This window comes from Anthonomus grandis, chromosome 1 (genome assembly GCF_022605725.1).
Source record: "Anthonomus grandis grandis chromosome 1, icAntGran1.3, whole genome shotgun sequence".
In the NCBI taxonomy this organism is placed as follows: domain Eukaryota; kingdom Metazoa; phylum Arthropoda; class Insecta; order Coleoptera; family Curculionidae; genus Anthonomus; species Anthonomus grandis.
This window is the reverse complement of record NC_065546.1, coordinates 54,551,005-54,557,749: the sequence shown is the minus strand read 5'-3', so window position 1 is coordinate 54,557,749 and position 6,745 is coordinate 54,551,005.

Here is a 6,745-nt window from a genome sequence, read left to right as displayed (position 1 = left end):
AAGATGTATTAAGAAAAGAGACTTTTCCAAATGCATATACCCTTATGCAAATAGCATTAGTTTTGCCAATTTCTTTAGCGTCCTGCGAACGCTCTTTCTCAATGAGAAGAATTAAAAATTGGTTTAGGTCAACGATGGGTCAGGATCGATTTAATTCTTTAGCACTAACCACTCTTAGTATTGAAAGTGGTCTAACAAAGTCATTGTCGCCAGATGAAATTTTAAAAGAGTTTTTAAAAAAAGGAAATCGAAAAGTTTTATTAGAGTAGTTATAAGATAATTTTATTGGATTTCATTTCATTTAAGGACATTTTTAATAAATTTTGCTTTTGCTATTTTTGAAGAATTATTGCGTTTTATTAAAATGATATTGGTTTTGAAGGTGGCAGACAATGGAGAAGTAATATCTAATTGTCGAATTTGCATTGTCATTAATTTAAACAAAGTTAAACACGACGTTTTGGTTGGTAAGTATCTCCAACCGTTACCATAAAAACTGAATACCATATGTGTAAACTGTTAGTTTACACTTAATATAAGATTTTAATATAATAATGGTTGGAGATACTTACCAACCGAAACGTCGTGTTTAACTTTGTCTAAATTAATTAAGTCCGACAATTAGATATTAAAATGATATTATTTTGAACTTTGAAATTTTTCTTGAAAGTTTAATTTTTTTTAAAAAACTAGCGACTTTTGACTTTTGCTGTGTATTCAATATACTCCAATACATATACAGAATAGTTCATACATTATGGATATTGCAATAAAATTCAGAAATGTGTTCCTTGGATGCCTAATATGAAAATAAAAGTAAAAGAAATTCATGATATTATGTATATAGTACAGCAAATTAGAATAGAAGCTGTTTAAGACTATTCTTTTTTTTTAATAATTTTAACGACTTATAAGTGAAAATGAAGGTGCCCACCAAAAAATTTGTTACCTCCGGCGGACATTTCTTTGATGGCCACCCCCTCACCTCTTTGTGTAACTCTGCCCCTGGATGGGGGCTTTAGCCCCCCCATTTTTGAGGCTCTAACTTCGCCCATGATAACAGTACGTCTGGCTGTCAGATTCCCCAGTTAGACATGTCTAGTACGGCACTGGATTGTTTCAAAATATTTTTTGATGAAAATGTAACCCAATACGTCGCGGATCAAACAAACCTTTACTCCATATTCGTTACAGAAAATACAGAGTTATCCAAAAGTTCGAGGGTAAATCGTTGGAAAATACCGATTCCAGCGAAATTTACTGCTTTATAGCAACAAATTTTCTTATGTCGCAAGTGAAAAAAAATTCAATGAATAGTTATTGGACGAATGACAAACTTTTAGCCACTCCTATTTTTTCGCAAATAATGCCCAGGGATAGATTCCTTTTGCTTCTTCGAATGTTACATTTTACAGATAATAACAAAAAACCGGAGAATGACGTTTTATGGAAACTAAGATACATCATTGACCATTTGAGGGATGTATTTACTAAAACCTTATATCCGTTTCAAAACTTATGCATAGACGAAAGCTTGCTGCTGTTCAAGGGACGGGTATTTTTCAAGCAATACATACCTTCCAAATGACATCGGTTTGGAATAAAATTTCGTCTTATATGTGACTGTGAAACGGGGTACGTTTTAGACTTTATTATTTATGTCGGAGCTGCAACAGAAATAAAAAAAAATGAATATCTTGACAAGGATATTGGAATATCTGGTAATATTGTTCTAACTTTTCTTGAGCGATATTTGAGCAAAGGTCATTCGTTGTACGTAGACAACTGGTATACAAGTCCCGCATTGTTTACCTATTTACATAAAAATAAGACAAACGCATGTGGAACCGTCAGGAAAAATAGGAGAAATTTACCGAATCTGTCTAAAAACCTAAAGTCAGGAGAAATTGAATATATGTCGACGGATCGGCTTTTAGCTCTAAAGTGGAAGGACAAACGAGAAGTTCGAATGCTTTCGACTTTTCACAACAGTGACATGAAGGATTCTGGAAAAGTAAACAGAACCACAAAAGAAGAAATAAGGAAACCAGTATATGTACTAAACTACAATGAAAATATGGGAGCGGTAGATCGCAGCGATATGTTACTAAGTTCGGTAGAATGCGTCGTAAAACCGTAAAGTGGTACAAAAAACTTTTTTTTCATTAACTGGACTTAAGTTTATTGAACTCACATGCTGTTTACAAAATGGTAACCGGTAAAAACATTTCTCTGCTAGATTTTCAAGGGCAGCTCATGAAGCAGATTTTAGAAGCACATCATCTTCCACAGCAGAAGTGGAAGAAGGTCAGCAGATGGAGATAACCCTTTACGACTAACTGAGCGTCATTTTGTTTCCATGATTCCCGCAACCGCTGCCAAAAAATTTGCACAAAGAAAATGCATTGAGTGTTCAAAACATGGAAAAAGAAGCGATACGCGTTACATGTGTGTACTATGCGATGTGCCGGTTTGCCTTTTGATTTGTTTCGAAAGATACCGTTCCTGCAAATATTACTTAGACTTAAATAGACTTTTGTAAAATATCATAGGAATTTATAAAGTTTTTTTACTTTGTTTTATTTGATGGTTTTTCTAACCTCGCAGAATGTATATTTTTTGTTTAGTTGTTTATTTTGTTTATAAATTTGAGTTTTTGTTATTATAAATTTTTTGCATGGAATATGTTTTTTTTATTCCCTAGCAAAAAAAAATTAAAAAGATGTTTTACAAATTTTTAACTTATACCAGGGTGTTTTCAAAGTTGAGTATTTCAGTGAGAGTAACTCAACTTCTTTTGGCGAGTTCTACAAGCTGGTAAAATAAATATAATATATAAATAAATAAAAAAATACTAATTTAAATTAGCCACACGCTGCTCCGAACGTAGATATGCGTTTCGGGCTAGAAAGTGCCGCACGGCCGGCACGGCGTAAAAAGCTAACTTAGCAGTGAAAGGGTTAATATCAAAGCTTAACCATAATGTAATAATAGTAGGCGATTTTTACGTGTCTGATGTCTCTATTAACTCATGTACAGATAATCATGGCAGTCAAAAGTCTATTGCTATGAATAATTTTGCTAACACTTTTAATCTTATTCAGTGCAATCACATCTTAAACTATAATAACAGAGTATTGGATCTTCTTTTATCTAACTTCACCTGTACCGTTTCTCGTAGTGACGTGCCTTTTGTCTTGGAGGTTTTGCATCACCCTGCACTGGAAATTGATTTTACTGTCTTATGCCAACGTGTCGATAATTTTCAGCTTAATAAAAACTTATCTCATTCTTTTAACTTTAGAAAGGCCAACTTTCATCTCCTTTAGGACTCGATCCTTGAAGCTGACTGGTCTATGCATGTGGAGCCCTATATGATATATGGCATATTTGGCGCATAAATTTCTCTTAAGCAGCAACGTTAAAGAAGGCTTCCAAATTATTTTCGAGAATTGATTAAGAAGGATCCTTCAGGTCCCTTTTCTTCATTTAAAATGTTTCTTCTTTGGTGAGACATTTATACAATCAAATTTCATTAACCGTTCCTCGTTGTCTGGTAATGTACCCCATTTTGACATTTTCAAGGTTGATGCTTGCCAGATTATTTTGATAAAAAAACTTATTATTTTTATAAACAGATTATTTTTTTTAAAAACTCAAAAACAAGTTAAAATGTGGTGACGACGGTGTACCTAGCTTCTTGATTAAAGATTGCATTGGTGTCCTCGGCTGTCCCATTGCAAAACACAGTAACTGACATTTTAGCCAAAATCGCCTTTTTCAGTGATTTGAAGTTGCTGTGTTTTGCTGTATCTTTTGGTATTTTTAAAACTAAAATCGGATAATAAATAAGGAAGATCTGGCATGCCCAAAACACAGTAACTGACAGTCGGTGAAATTTTTTCTCATAACAAAACGCAGTAACTAACAAAACTCATTTCAAAACCATGTAACTACCAAGTAGTTACTGTGTTTTGTTATGGTTTTTTCAGTTACTGTGTTTTGATTTGAAAAATTGGTTATAATTTTCTCAAAACATGTTACCCCCACCATAAACTTTACCATGTAACTGTAAGAGTGTCGCGTTTAATACTCAGTTCGACTCTAGTAAGTAGCCAAAGGAGGATGTTTCCTGTAAGCGCCCGTACAAAGAATATTGTTTCTTCAGCTCGCTCGGAAATGGCTCACGTGAAAAAGGTATGTTAAACTATTTATATGAAATTTAATATTCTAAATTTTATCGTCGAATTTTTTTTATAGGATTGTATCCGCTATTTCCAAGGGTTAACTATGAAACATCTACATTCTTTTTGTCGAATACCGAAAGCAATAGCCAAAAGGAAACCTATATTGAAAACTTAAAAACAATATTCTCAAAGGAATTTTCTCAGGATATTGTGCTTTTAAAATTTAATCGCGTTGAAAGTCCTGTCGCTGACAGTGACCAGGATAAAGACTACGATCCGATGTCAGATACATCATCTAGCGACAATAATGACACTAAAATTAAAAAGAACAACAAAAGGATGAAAACAAAAAAGACGCCCATTTGTAAGGAGGAAAATGTTTTGCGTTTACATAAAGAAACTGTTGCTGCAAACTCGTATGAAAAAGTAAGATTTTTATATTTATTTTAATAATTATTAAATGTAATGTATATTTTGTTCTTACAAAAATATTGCTGAAAAATAAAATAATATATAGCGTGTTCCATTTGAAAAAACTACATATTCTTCTGAAACTTTTTTTGAAACACCCTGTATACGTGAAATTATTTTTAGTTTATAGATTTTTGTCAACCTTATAACCACGCGACATATTTTTTTTTTCACCCTGTATAGTTTAGGCACTATTTTAGCGGTACGCCTTGCTAATGCACCCGTATTAATGAAGAAAATCATCAAAAAACTTTTTTTAGTTTTATTTTAGAATCCAGCCACCGATAACAAAAACATAAGTGTTCAATCTTTTGAAAGAAATCTAAATCTAGAAAGCAATGACGCTATTTTAGAGGTATGTTTGTAACCTATATTTTTAAAGGAAACTAAAAATTTACTAACTAGTTAGCTTAAAAATTGATACTCGTTGGTTATCCTTACTAATCGAAACGTCGCGCCATCCTATATTATTAACAATAAACAGAAGTTTTTTTTAGGTTAATAATACTGTCGAAATGGTTAATGAAGATAATCGCAAGGCAGAGCAGAAGCAGCAGAAAATAGTTGAAAAAAGGCTAAAGGGAAAAGAAAAAATCCAAAGGTGTAAAGAAAAGCATCCAATAAGACCAGCGTGTAAAGGCAAGTGTGGTAGGATGTGCAAACAACTAGCAGAAGATCACCGAAAAAAAATATGGATGGAATACTGGAACGTAGATTACACAAGTAGGCGAAAATGGCTATACAAACATATAAAACTAGTTTCTGTTAAGCGGAGGACACAATCAGCAATACGTAAGAGGTGCGAATCAAGGCGTTATTCTTTACCACTTGAAAATTCCACAGATTTAGACGTATGCAGGTGCACATTTTTAAATACTCTGGGATATACGAACGATTCAGTTATAACCGAATTAGTTCTGGCCATTAAACAAGGTTTTTGTGGTAATCAAATTAAAGAACGTAGAGGAGGCTGCCGAAAGCATTTGAATAAAGATTTAATCAAAGACCACGTTGAGTCGTATAAACCCTCCATTAGCCACTATCGCAGAAAAAACGCTCCTAATATTAGATACTTACCAAGAGAGTTAACTTATAAAAAAATGTATGATGATTTTAAGTCAAAACATCCGTCAGTCTGTAAAATTGAGGTTTACAGACAAGTTTTAAAGCAGATGAATGTTTCGCTTTGTCAGCCTAAATCAGACATTTGTGAGGACTGCAGAATATTAAAGAATGTGCTAGAAAATAAAGATCATAGCATTCAGGAACAGCTGGATTCTCACCGTGCTAAAGCTGAAAAGGCAAATCTTCTTTATAAAAAAGATTCCGAAGAAAAAGTAAGTTCGACGAAACGTATTTACTCCATGGACTTACAAAAGGTTATTATTTTGCCCATTATGCCGCAAAGTAAAAGTGCAATTTTCACCAGCCGCCTTGTGGTCTTTAACTTGACTTTTGCCACTTTAAATAAAAATTCTAAAAACAAAAGTTACTGTGTGCTTTGGCACGAAGCCTTAGGGGGACGCAAGGCTGAGGCAATTGTTGACGCTTTATTTCAGATAACAAAAAAAGAAAGAGATGTCTCCCATTTTCTTTTCTGGGCTGATAACTGTACATCCCAGAACAAAAATTGGGTTCTTTATACGTCCCTGGTTACTGAGGTTAATCGTGCTTCCGGACCACAGGAGATCATTATACGATATCTTACAAAGGGACATACCCACATGGCTGCTGATGGCGTTCATGGAAATATAGAACAAAAGATTTAACTGAATTAACTGAACAATAAAGAATTAACTGAACTTGTCAAACACTCTAGAAAAAATTTGGAAGTACTTGAATTAAATCAATTTCACTTATGGCAAAATAAGAAACGTACCACAAAAAAAAAACGGATGATCCTTTAAAGGGGTTTTTGTTAGGAAATTTAGTAGAAGTTTGCTTTACACGGGGAAGTAATTGCATGAAATATAAAACCGATTTCAATGACGAATACAAGGAATTGGATTTTTTACAAAAAAAACATTTTCCTAGTACATTTACGCCCAATGCTTTAAATATACGAGGAATTTCACGTGAAAAAAAAA